This window comes from Cervus canadensis, chromosome 17 (genome assembly GCF_019320065.1).
Source record: "Cervus canadensis isolate Bull #8, Minnesota chromosome 17, ASM1932006v1, whole genome shotgun sequence".
NCBI lineage: Eukaryota > Metazoa > Chordata > Mammalia > Artiodactyla > Cervidae > Cervus > Cervus canadensis.
Window position 1 is genome coordinate 35,482,654 of NC_057402.1, and position 13,397 is coordinate 35,496,050.

General features: G+C 53.0%; 1 protein-coding gene across 1 annotated transcript in view; it reads left to right on the forward strand.

Annotated features, from left to right (window-relative positions):
- LINGO1 (leucine rich repeat and Ig domain containing 1) overlaps positions 1-13,397 on the forward strand; it is a 187,494-nt gene that overhangs the window by 59,362 nt on the left and 114,735 nt on the right. The window lies entirely within an intron of this gene.

Below are 13,397 nucleotides of genomic sequence, written 5' to 3' on the forward strand. Positions count from 1 at the left end.
CAGGGGCCCCAGGGTGTCTGCTGAGTCAGTCTCGCCTCCACGCAAGGGAGGGAGCGGAGGAGTGTGAAGAGGGGGAGGTGGCACCATCCCCCCCAAGCCTTTCACAGTAATAGCAGCAGCCAGCGGGGAGCACTGGGGGACTTGAGGGTAGGGTTCCCTCGTCCTCCACCCTCATCTGACAGTCTAGCTTTGCTGCACGCACAGGGCGAGGGTTCACTGGGATAACCGTTTGGAGTCCTGGCTTCCCCCTTGTCTTTGTGACTCTTCTGCATTTCCCCACCTGTGAAAGGGGACCTTCACAGCGCATCCTTCAGGGCACTGTGCTGTACAGAGAAGGCTTGCTACAGAGCCTAGAACACAGTTGATGCTCAGGAGATATTAAAAGGCACATCAGTTATTTTTGCCTCAGGGACTGAGTTCTGTGAGCACAGAGCCTGGGGTCAGGCAAGGGGTGGGTCTGGTTGTTGGGAAGAGTCTGCAGGACTCTGGGGAACAGAGCAGAACTCAGACACCCCTGTAAAGGCCAGCACAGACTTCCTGCCATTCTTGCGAGGGAAAACTGCCCAGTGAACCCAGTCCAGATAGACTGCCTGGAGGAGGGGTGTTAATTGTTATTAATTTGCCATGGTTAGCCACCTCTTTCGAGTCTACAAGAAACATTTTTCACACTTTAATTAGCCCATTAATCTTAACAATAGCTCATGAGTGGGAGCAGTTTGTTCCCTTCCTAGAGGTGGAAATGCCGAGGCTGGGAGGTGGGGATGGGGCCCTGTTGGCCAAGATAGGATCTGGCTCAGGTTCTCTCTCCAAGTTCTACAGTCTGCACATCACTCCCAACTACTCCACACATTGCCCCCCGTTTGGGGCCTCCCAAGGGGAGACGAATGGTTGGAGGCCACACTCTTGTCCACCATGCCTCCTGTCCAGTTCCTGAGGAGCTGGGGTCTGCCCTCCAGAGAAACCATGACATGTGGTGTGGGAGCTGAACTCCCTTCTGGACCAGGGGACCACAATCAGCAGGGCTGCACGATGAAGCCACTTGGCTGGTCTCTGGGGTTCCCTCTCTGTGGCACACCCCTCTTTCCTCTCCTCTGTGTCTGCACACTAAGCCCCTCTGCTCAGAGTGTGCCCCTCTTAGAAGCTACCCCACAGTCACTGCCCTTAGCTGCTCTCTGCAGTTCACCATCCCCTGGTTGGCCAAGTGGGTCCCAGCCCCACTCGGTTGAGTGAGAGCAAGCCAGGTGCTTGTTTCAGACATGGGCTTCAGCTACAGGGATGCTGCTTAGGGGTAGAACTGGGAAGGGGCAGGTTCAGATCCGCAGGGCGACTGCAGAAGTCTGAAGGGATGTCATCTGGCACACCTGGAACTGGCATCTGATGCACGTTTGATTATTTATGACTCTTGGGATGGCCCGAGGAATCTTTGGAAGAGAAGAAACCTGTGCTGGAACAGCGCCCACATGGCGGGGGCGGGGCACGGGGAACCTGGCAGGGAGGCATTATGCAAATCTGGGAGCCACGGTTACAGCAGCATCTGTCCAGGGGCAGAAGGGGGAGCCGCGGGTCACACCAGGGCACAGGCTCCATCTGCACTCAAGGCTGGGCACGGGTGGTGGCCAGCCTTGGTCAGTGCTCTGCCCCACGTGAAGCCACACGTGGGCATCTGAGGGGACCAGAAATGTGAGGGCCACTCCAGAAGGGGCCTGGGTCCACCCAGCAGAGCCCAGGAGGCCTAGGGAAAGGCTCCGGCCTGGATAGGTGGGCTTGCCATACACCCACCCCCTCTCCATCACGCCTGCCAGAATTCACTGGCTTGACTTTTGGTGTGGGTCTGAGATGTGGACCCAAGCTGTGACTGCCCTCATATCTAAAACAGGGGACTGATGGGGCTGGGAGTCAGGCCTGTGCCCTGATTGACATCCTATTCCTGGGGATGTAATTTTCAGCTTTAAGAAGTCAGTGTCTCTGTTTCCTTGGTTTTCACCTCTGTTAGCTCAGCACAGAAGGGAGACCCCATGGCCCTCTCCCCTCTCCCCACCAGGCCTTCAGTCATGGGCATTTCTATAATGCTTGGGGATAAACTTAGCAGAAAAGTAGAGAGTTAAGAGCCCAAGTTCGAAGCCAGGTCACCTGGGTTCATACTGTCACCATTTGTGAGCTGTGACTTTCAGCAAGTTTCCTAATTTCTCTGTTCTTCAGTTTCCTCATCTGTACCATGGGCGCAACAGGCGCTTCCTCATGGGGATGTTGGATAAGATGATGTGTGAGAAGCTTTTAAACACGGCCTGGCATGTGGCAAGGGCCCCATCCATGGCGCTACTATGATTGCCAGGGTTGGTGGCTGGTTACTCTTACGGGTGGGTGGGCAGCTGAGCCAGCTGTGGCTGAAGCCAGTGGTATTTGGGTCTCTGTACTCCGGCCCCTGCCGGTGGTGGTGGGAAGGCGGCTGTGCTGTCCTCCTCTGGGTATCAATTACTGAAGGCTGCCGGGGGCACTGCTGAGTACGAGGGAGCTTGTCCCTGCTTTGGTGATTGGTGCTTTCAGCTGCCAGGGTGGAGGGGGGCACAGAGGGGTGACATCGAGTTGCAAGGAGATAGAGAGGCTGCTTTAAACGGGGTGCAGGAAGGCAGCAGCCATAATGCTGGGGCTGGCCTGAAAGGCAGGGCAGGTGGAAGTGGGAGGCAGGGAGGAGAGAGGGGAAGAGAAAGAACTGGCACATGCCACCTGCCGGGCACCTAGCACAGTTTTCACACACGTAACCTCGTTCAGCCCTCATAGAGGAGAGGGCTATTGCTAGCTCTGTTTCCATATGCAAAATGGAGGCCCATATAGGGAGGGCAAGTTGATCCAAGTCATAGAAGAGGCAGAAGTGGGATTGAACCCCACTGTATCCTATGTCCTGGGGGGCCTGCAGGCACCAGGAACCAGTGGGGTTGTAGTGCCAGGCTCTGGCTGTTATGGGCTGTGGTCATGAATGATCCTGGGTGGGCATATGTGACTATGTGTCCATGTCCTCCCTGTTTGGCTGAACACTTCTGGGAGACTGGGGCAGCTGGGTGGCTCTCTGCCACCTCCTGCGGAATTGGCATCTGGGGGGCGGCTTCCACATTGGAGCCTGGTGCCTGGCACCTAACCCTGTTCTGCACATGACTCTGTCCAATCCGCCACCCAGGAAGAGGGGATTTCTGGCGTGAACTAGAGGTGCCCCAGGATAATAAAAATAATTACTGGCTGAGATGCTGTATGCCAGGCACGGGTTAGTGATAATTCTATTATACCCATTCTACTGCTGAAGAAATTGAGGCAGAGAAGGTGTAGTTGGGTAGGGTTCTGACCTGGTGGGGCCCAGTGCTGGTTTTGCTCAGTGGGCAGTCCTGTAAAGCTTAGGGAGTCAGGATCCTGCCCAGCCCTGTGGGCCAGGCCCCAGGGAGGCCTCTGATATGCACCACCTCAACGAGCCTGCCAGCAGATTCTGACTGTTCTTATAGACTTCTCGAAGCTGAGGCTCAGGAGGGGCTCAGGCCACTCTGGTGAAAAGTCAGGCCTTTGTCCCCCGGCTTGCTACCTCACAGTGCCTGCTCACCTCCTGCCCTGCTACTTATGGAGTGAATGCATCCTAACCTAGCCGCCCTCCCCAGGCTCACGCCTGTTAACACAGCTGGAAGGGAGGAGAGAGCCTGGTTTGGTGCAGACACAGAAAGTCAGGGAGGCAGGGGCGGCCCCTGCACGGGTGGGCGGGGGGCCGGGGCTGGACTCTTGGTCTCAGGGATGTCTTGCTGAGCCCCCGGGACCCCACCCAGTCTCATGTCCTTTTTCAGCCTTTTTTTTTTTTTTTTTTGCCCTACCGCATGGTTTGTGGGATTTCAGTTCCCCAACCAGGGATTGAACCTGGGCCTTGGCAGTGAAAACACTGAATTGTAACCACTAGGCCACCAGGGAACTCACATAACCTTTGTGTTATTTATTTATACCATTTTATTTTTAAAATATTTTTTGGAGTATAGTTGCTTTACTGTTTCTGCTATACAACAAAGTGAATCAGCCATATGTATACACGTATCCATGGGGTTATAAGGTTTATGTCTGCGATCTATATGCATACAGTCCACGGGGTCACAAAGAGTCAGACACAACTGAGCGACTGAACAACACCACTGCATATATCCCCTTGTTTTTGGATTTCCTTTCCATTTAGGTCACAGAGCACTGAGTACAGCTCCCCGTGCTATGCAGTAGGTTCTCATTAGTTACCTATTTTACACATAGTCGTGTATCTCTGTCAATCCCAATCTCCCAATTCATCCCACCATTCCCCCTTGGTGTCTATACATTTGTTCTCTATGTCTGTATCTCTACTTCTGCTTTGCAAATAAGATCATCTGTACCATTTTTCTAGATTCCACCTATATGTGTTAATATATAATGTTTGTTTTTCTCTTTCTGACTTACTTCACTATGTATGATAGACTTGAGGCCCATCCACATCTCTGCAAATGACTTAGTCTCATTTTTTTTTTTCTGGCTGAGTAATATTCAACTCTATATATGCACCACATCTTTATCCATTCCTCTATCGATGGACATTTAGGCTGCTTCTATGTTCTGGCTATTGTAAGTAGTGCTGCAGTGACATGTCCTTTTTAGTATGGGTAATTGTTAAGAACCTGGGCTGTGGCATCAGAAAGCCTGTGTGCATCCCCGCTCTAGTACTCACCAGCTGTGTGACTGTCAACATGTTACTTGAGCCCTCTGTGCCTCAGTTTTCTTACCTGGAGAAGGGAGAAGGATAACACAACCCACTTTGCAGAGCTGTTGGCGGATAAGCTGGAGTGCTCATGGGCGCACCAAGAGTGAGGCTTTTCACACAGTAGGCACTCAACACATTCTAGTCATAGATGCCAATGTTGTTATTAGCAGGGCTGTGGAATGTTCTAGGATGAGAACAGGACCCTCCCAGTTCCTGTGTGCAACTAGAGACCAGAGGCAGGAGGGGCAGGGCTGGAGCCTGCCACAACTTCCACCCCCAGTCCCCACCCCCTAACTCCCCCTCTCCAGACTTCAAGCCCCGAGTTCCCCATGACCTGAGGAGGAGATGTGGGTGTGGTGGGAGAAAGCTGTTTGTTTGTTTTTTTCTTCCAATTTACATGTTACCTATTATATATTTATACCCACTTTATTCTATCAAATATTTGAGAAGGCTTCCAAGCATACTAAGAGATGTAATCCAGGGCAGGAAAAATAGGATGCAATAGGAAGAAAAGGCTCTGGGCACATTAGATCATGGACACACTGGGTCTGAGGCCACCTGTGCCTGCCTGCCTGCCTCAAGAACTTCCAGTGTTTCCTTCTTGCCTGAGTACCAGCCGCAGTTCCCTGTGCCTGGATTCCTGGCTCTCAGCCCTGAGCCCAGCTCAGCCTTTGGGGCTGCCCTATGTCCACCTCGCCAGTGGCTCCTGAGCTGCTCAGAGGCAGGACAGAGTCTTCCCTGCCACCTTCCCAGTGCTTCCTGGGCTCCTGAGGGATGGAAGTCTCCATAAAGTGGGGCAGGGAAGGAGGGCTAAAGGGAAGGGATGTTCAGCAGTCACAGAGGATGGGATCTCCAGTTTGCAGAATCTTGCTTATACTCAGCCATGTCCAGCCCACGAAGCAGCCTGTGAAATAGGACACCAACAACACACCAATTACAAACACAGTGATGCTTCCTAAGTGCCCGCTATGTGCCTGGCGCTGTTCTAGGCATTTTATAAATCTTTATTTATTTAATCCTCACCACAACCCATGAGGCCGTTTCACAGAAGAAGAAATGAAAACAGAAAGGTTAAGTAACTTGCCCAGTGTAACACAACTCATAAGTGGCCAAATGGGGATTTGAACTTAGGCACTCTGGATTCAAGGGAAAGGGGTGGGGTCCATTATTTATTACACTTCCATTATATTCCAAGCATTTGACCCAGCCGGTGGGCTGATGAGGGAGTAATGTGACACTCATACTACCCATGAAGAAACAGGGCCTCAGAGAAGATGAGGCCTGCAAGGCCACATAGCTGGGAGGGAGTAGACAAGGTAAGTTCCTATTAACTCCGTCTGATCCCCTAAAGCCACTGCTGGAGGTCCCTCCCTGGAGGCTAAAAGGAAGGGGCAGGAGTGAGGTGGTGAGGGCTGTAGAAAGCCCAACTCCAGATGTGGCCATCACTCAGGCCCTGGCCCTCAATGAGGCTTTGGTCTCTGGCCTGGCTGGAAGCTGAGAAGACCCTGAGGGTCAGGACTCAGGCAGGCCCCAGTGCAGTCCACCTGCCTTGGGCTTGTGGGGCTGTGGCGTGGCTGTGATGAATGGGCTCCTGACAGGCTGAGCATCAATCATACTGCTGGTGGTGGGAGAAGGCAGCTGCCTGAAATGCTTGCACTGTGGTAGAATCTATCACCACCAGGCCTGGCTGGACTGGGATGGGGAGAGGCAGCCAGGGGTAGAGGGGAAGTGGGCCTGGTCTGAGGGAGGAGAAACAGCCTTGACCCCAGGGGTCATCTCTGAAGAGGCTCAGTCTGAGGGGCCTCCTCATTCCCCACCCCCCATTTGTGTATCTTCTTTGGAGAAATGTCTATTCAAGTCCTTTGCTCACTTTTTGATTGGATTATTTGGTTTTTGATGTTGAGTTCTGGGAATTCTTTAGTCTAGATATTAACCCCTTACCAGATGTGTAATATGCAAGCATTTTCTCCCATTCAGTAGGTTGCCCTTTTACTTTGTTCCCTTTGACATGCAGAAGTATTTAAATTTGATGTAGCCTCATATGTCTATTCGGAGAAGGCAATGGCAACCCACTCCAGTACTCTTGCCTGGAGAATCCCATGGATGGAGGAGCCTGTAGGCTGCAGTCCATGGGGTCGCTAAGAGTTGGACATGACTGAGCAACTTCACTTTCACTTTTCCTTTGATGCATTGGAGGAGGAAATGGCAACCCACTCCAATGTTCTTCCCTGGAGAATCCCAGGGACGGGGGAGCCTGGTGGGCTGCCGTCTGTGAGTTTGTAGTGAGTCGGACACGACCCAAGCGACTTAGCAGCAGCATATGTCTATTTTCGCTTCTGGTGCCTGTGCATTTGTGTTCTATTCAAGAAATCATTGTCAGGTCCAATGTCATACAGCTTTCTCCTTGTTTTCCTCTTAGAGTTTCATAGTTTCAGGGCTTACATTTAGATTTTTAATCCATTTTGAGTTAATTTTTGTATATGGTGTACCTTAAGGGTCCAACCTCTTTTTTTTTTTTTTTTGCATGTGGATATCCAGGTGACTCAGGTGGTAAAGAATCGCTTGAAATGCAGGAGTCCTGGGTTCAGTCCTTGTGTCAGGAAGATCCCCTGGAGAAGGGAATGGCTACCCACTTCAGTATTCTTGCCTGGAGAATCCCATGGACAGAGGAGCCTGGTGGGCTATGGTCTGTGGGGTCACAAAGTGTTGGACATGACTGAGCAACTAACACTCTTACTTTCCATCCAGAAACTTAATGCAGGATGAAGCAACTGCAAGCTAATTCTTTCCTGTGCAATATCTATGTATCCAGGTCCATCAGACCCATGCCCTTTCTACCTGGGGGATAGCTATTGCCCTGGCCCTGAGTCCTTCCTCCTCCCCTCTTTGGGCTCTGCTGTACCCAGGCCCAGTTAGGCAGGGCAGGTACCCATGGCCCCACTGGGGTGGTGTGGGTCCCTACAGGGATGCAGGCTTCTTCCCCACCTATCTCCAGGGCTGCTGGGGCCTCTGGGTGAATTCTGGGGCTCTGTGATGGGACAGATATGGGTGCAGTGTACTTAAGAGAAATGGACAGGATCAGTGACACAAGGGGTCCACAGCAGATATTGGTTTGTGGGAAGAAGGTCCCCGGGGCGGGGGGGGCGGCATTTAGGGCCTTGGCCTCATTCTGCCCCAATCTTCTGATGACTTAGACGAAGGCAGAGTTCCACATTTGCAAACAAGAGGTGGTTCTCACCTTGGGTCCTCAGCTGATGGAAGCTCTGGGCTAAAAACCCACCAAACCAAATGGAATCTTAGAGCTAGAAGAATAAAGTTCTGAACCTGGGCACAACGACTAGGGGATGGGTATAGGAAGGGGACAGGGCGCTTTTACACACATTATAGCAATGCCATCCATGCTGGAGCCGGCTCACACACCGCTTCTCGTTGGCACATGGTTGGGAATTCTGCTAGCCAGTGGTTCAGCACAGGCATCCCAGGTGTCCTGGCTTCCCCAGGCTTGGTGATGCAGGCTCCACCTCTGATAAGGCCGCCCATGGAGCCACCAGCTTTCTGTGTGACCCAGGTAGGCCTTTTCCCCTCCCTGGGCCTCAGTTTCTTTATCTGAAAAATGACCATTGTTTCCTTCCCTTAGGGGAATTTTGAGGGTTCAGCAAGATGATGGCTGTAAGTCTCTCTGTGGGGAGTCAGTTGTGCTCAGAGTGGACTGTGATCCCAAGGTTCCCAAAGACCACGAGTCCACTCCCTGCCCTGTGTAAATGGGGAATCTGATACCCCTAAGCTCACATGACTGATCTAGGACTCAGACTCCAGTCACTGAATTCCCCATCCAGGGCTCTTTGTCCTGCTTAGGTCCTGGCACAAGAAATCAGTTAAGTCCAGTGAGGCCTGCCTCTTGACTGGGTACACCCAAACCAGCTTCAGACACAGAGGAGGAGCCCCACCATCTGGAGGGGGTGGTCATGAGGGTGAATCCTCCCACCTTGACCCTCTACCATGGCTTATGTGACCAGTGGGAGGACGGAGAGGAGGCCAGAATGCCATCTCAGGCTCTCCTAGGGTAGGTGGTAACCGGGTCCATGTGCCATCTGGGAAGCACATGCTGTGGGCAGGGTGGAGACATGCCAGGCTAGGATGTGGGGTGGAAATGGACCAGTCCCTGGCCATGAGGCTGGGGCCTGGCCCACTGGGGCCTCTGGCCAAGGGAGACTGTGGGTTTCTTCCCGCCCTTGGGAGCTCATGGCCCGCTTTCTCATTATGGAATGGTGGCTTCATGTGCCTCACTCCATTTACTCCTCACAGTAGCCCATGAGGTGGGAGCCAGCCTGCCTCAGCCCCACTTCACCGATGATGCAGCTGAGTTCAGAGAGGTAAGCTTGAAGCTTCCAAGTGGCTCTGACTGGCTGGTGAGCTTCAGCTCTCAGTTTCCCCATCCGAACTTGAGGACTCAGACGGACGTGTTTGGGGGAATGTGTTTGACTTTAGATGTATCTTCTGCTCAGGATGCTGAAGTGACAGAGTCTGAAGATTTGACAAGTCCAAGAAAGGAACCTGATGGCGGTGTGTAGACCAGCAAACCCCAGGCCGAGAGAATTACAATTAGGTTTTTGGAAATCATCTCCTTACTCTCCTCACCCAGCCCACCCTCCCGGGGAGGGGGCTTGCCGGTTGCTCTGGGCCTTCTCCAACGACCCCCTGAGACAGGTCCGAGCCGGCAGCCACTGAGGATGCGTGTCTGGCTGTGTGTACGTGTGCACAGGCATGTATTGGGGTGAGGGATGTGCCTGGAGGGAGCCAGGGCAGTAGAGCAGACTCCGTGGCCCCTGGGCAAGAGGGGGCACCGTCCCCGCCCGGCTCCTGCTCTAGGGGCAGTGAGTGGGAGAAGCCCTGGGTGAGGGTGTGTGCCCACTATATATAGCTGCTCAGACACGCACACCCAGCTATTTCAGTGTTCTTCCTCCTACTGAGGCAGGGGGAGGGGCCAGAAAGTAGTCCATCTAAAAATATAACCCGGGGAAAATATCACAGCGCCCGAGCCTGAGAGAGATCCGTCTCGTTCTCTCGCCTCCCGCCCCCGCGCCCCGACTTACCTCACAGCCGCCTCGGCTCCCTCAGGAACCTTCGAGATACGGCCTCCTCTCCAACCCCTGCCGCCTTCCCCTGGTGCCCGCTAGGTGGGGCTGGGGTCTCCCTGCCCGCGTGTCACAGGTGAAGAGACGGAGACCTGGAGAGGGCTGGCTTCAGTGGGGCCACGGGCTCCCGGCCTGGGCACTTTTCGCTGATAGTCCCTTGGGGTGCTCGCGTGTCCCCAGCGTCTTCTCGCCCTGTTGGCCCTTGGCGTTGGGTGGCAGGTTCGGGCTTGGCTCTGCCCTGTCTTGCTGTCACATCTCCTTCCGCGCCTCGATTTCCTCCGCTCCAGGAGGGAGAATGGTACCTCCTACCTGGGCGGGGCGGTCGGAGAGGTGCAGGTGAAGCCTGTGACCCTGTGCCAGAGTCAGGCCCTGTTGTTGCTGCTATTGTTATTGTTGGTGTTGTGCAGTCTCTAAGTCCTGTCGGACTGTTTGCCACCCCGTGGACTGCAGCATGCCGGGTTTCCCCGTCCTTCAGAACCTCCCAGTTTCTCAAACTCATGTCCATGGAGTGGCTGATGCCATCCAACCATCTCATCCTCTGTCATCCCCTTCTCTTCCTGCTTTCAATCTTTCCCAGCATCAGCGTCTTTTCCAGTGAGTCGGCTCTTCACATCAGGTGGCAGAAGTATTGGAGCTTCAGCTTCAGGATCAGTCCTTCCAATGAATATTCAGGGTTGAGTTCCTTTAGGATTGACTGGTTTGATCTCCTTGCTGTCCAAGGAACTCTCAAGAGTCTTCTCCAGCACCACAGCTTGAAAGCATCAATTCTTTAGCACTCAGCCTTCTTTATGATCCAACTCTCACATAGGTACATGACTACTGTATTACTATTGCCTTTTCCCTTTTTCCCCCAGTCCTAGAGTCATCTCAGCCCCATTTCCTGAGGCTTTGCTGGGTACAGTGTAGTTTACAAAATGACCTTATCCCTGGGTACTTCCTGAGAGCGGGATGGCTCTTATCAGGTGTGCATCCCTGTGCCCAGTAGGAAGCTGGCCTGCCCACCCCAGGCTTCAGTAGCTGAAAGTGGTTGTGTTTAAATTTACTGAGGAAGGTGGGGGCCAGTCCAAGGGCGATTAAGCACCTGCCTCAGGCCGGGCCCCTGCTACCCTGGGCAGGTCAGACAGGTCAAGTGGGGTGGTGTGTTACCACCCCCTTATAATGATAGGAATCTGGAGCTCAGAGAGGGAAAGTGGTAGTCCCTGGGTCCCTTAAACAGAGGTTGCCTGACTTCCAGGGTATCCCAAGTCCCTGGATTATTGGGGCCCCTCACTTGCCTGTCTCCCCTTCTGTGGACGGCAGGAGCCTCTGGGGGTACCCCTGTGAAGATTCAGCTCCCCACCCCACGCTCCTTCCTGGTGTTTTATGTTGTCTTGCTGGCCCTTGCTGTGCAAGGGGTCCAAGGCTTCAGTGGCTGGGAGAGCATGCCCCTGGATTTAATGAACACGTGCTGGCTGGATGCCTGTGTGATGGTTGGGTGTGAAAATGTCAGCCTATCTGAAAGTGGAGGGGTACTGAACCCCACATACTCATCAGGGAGCGTGGACTCAGGACCAGACTGGTTTCCTCTGTACCCACCCACTCCCCGCCACCACTGGGTTATTTTGACATCGTATAATTTTATCCATAAATGTTTCAGGGTATATCTCTAAAAGGTAAGGACTCTTTAAAAAACATAACCATAATGCCATTGAAAGAAAGTAAAAGTGTTAGTCACTCAGTCGTGTCTGACTCTGCGACCCCATGGACTGTAGCCGGCCAGGCTCCTCTGTCCGTGGGATTTTCCAGGCAAGAATACTGGAGTGGGTAGCCGTTCTTTTCTCCAGGGGATCTTCTTGACCCAGGAATCAAGCCCGGGTCTCCCGCATTGCAGGCAGATTCCTTACCATTTCAGCCACCAGGGAAGCCATGACCACACCTTGAAAATCTAATGTAAGTCGGCACTTGGTTTTTATTACCTGATTCACTCTTCAAAAAAGCCCTGAGGCAGGAGTTAGCATTGCCATTTTATAGGTGAGGAAACTTGGGGCTCAGAGAGATTTGGTAACTGGATTTAGGTCACACAGCTGGTAAGTGACCCAGAAGGAACTTGAACCTAGGACACCTGACTACAAAGCCCGTGCTCATTCCACTTTTTTCCACCAGGCAGGGCCCGAGTCTGCTCCCAGCCATTCCCAAAGGATTACTGAATCTTGTGGCCCTAGTAGGGATCTGGGCATATTTTTGTCAGGAATTGTCTAGTTCCTGGCAATGCCAGAGTCCAGCGCAGGGCTCAGTACCGGTGGTACTCAGAGCGCAGACTGCAAGGGAGTTCAGGCCACACCAGGGCCAGGAGTGAGCTGTTTCCTCTGGCCAGTGCTGAGCTTTACAGGGGCATTAACAACCCATTTAAAAAGCGCTGATAATACACTTTGCGTCTCCTATTTAAGAGGTACTAAAAAATAAGCACCTTTTCAGGGAGGAAACGGCAGCACGTCTGGGTAAAATATGCCTGTGGTGTCACCTGTGCACGTGTCTCACTGCAGGTGTTGGTGCGGGGAGCAGCAGGCCCTCCCTGGGTCTGAAGCTTTGGGGGTGCTAGCTGTAAGGTGAGTGGGAGTAGGGGTCATGGGTAGAAGGCAGAGGATGGTACCTGCTCCAGACTGCCCACTTCACAGATGGAGAAGCTAAGGCTCAGATGGGCTGAGAAATCCAAGGTCACACATCCTAAGAGGTGCTCCTAGCAGTTCTCAGTCCCCCAAGCCCAAGGGGAATACTGTACCCACAGTGGGTACTCCTGTATCTCTCTCCTCCCTTGTTGTCCCACCTCAAAACAGACATTCTCAGAGCCTGAGACGGGCCCAGACTCTTGCACTGGTTCACCATAACTTTGATCCTGCCTCTTGAGGCCTTAGTGTCCAGTTCTGTAAAATGGGGAGAGTAATAATGTTGAGAGGCTTCCCTGGTAGCTCAACTGGTAAAGAATCCTCCTGCAAAGTAGGAGACCCCAGTTCAATTCCTGGGTCAGGAAGTTTCCCCTGGAAAAGGGACAGGCTACCCACTCCAGTATTCAAGGGCTTCCCTGGTGGCTTAGATGGTAAAGAATCCGCCTGCAATGAGGGAGACCTGGTTCAATCCTGGGTTGGGAAGATCCCCTGGAGGAGGGCATGGCAACCCACTCTGGTATTCTTACCTAGAGAATCCCCATGGACAGAGGGGCCTGGCAGGCTACAGTCCATGGGGTCACAAAGAGTTGGACATGACTGAGTGACTAACACACAGCACAGCACGGCAATGATGCTGAGATGGGATGAGGGAAGTAGGACATTTCATAGTTTGTTGGGATGACCCCTTACCTCCTCGAAATGCCCTCAGCAGTCCTCACATCTTCCTTGAAATGCCCTCAACTGACACAGGGGCTGTGACAGTCTACTGGAGCTTGCCCTGAGCCAGGACTTTCTTCTCCTCCCTCCTCCTTCTCTTCCTTCTTTCCTTCCATGAGTATTTCTTAAGTACCTACCAAGCACCGTCATGGGCAG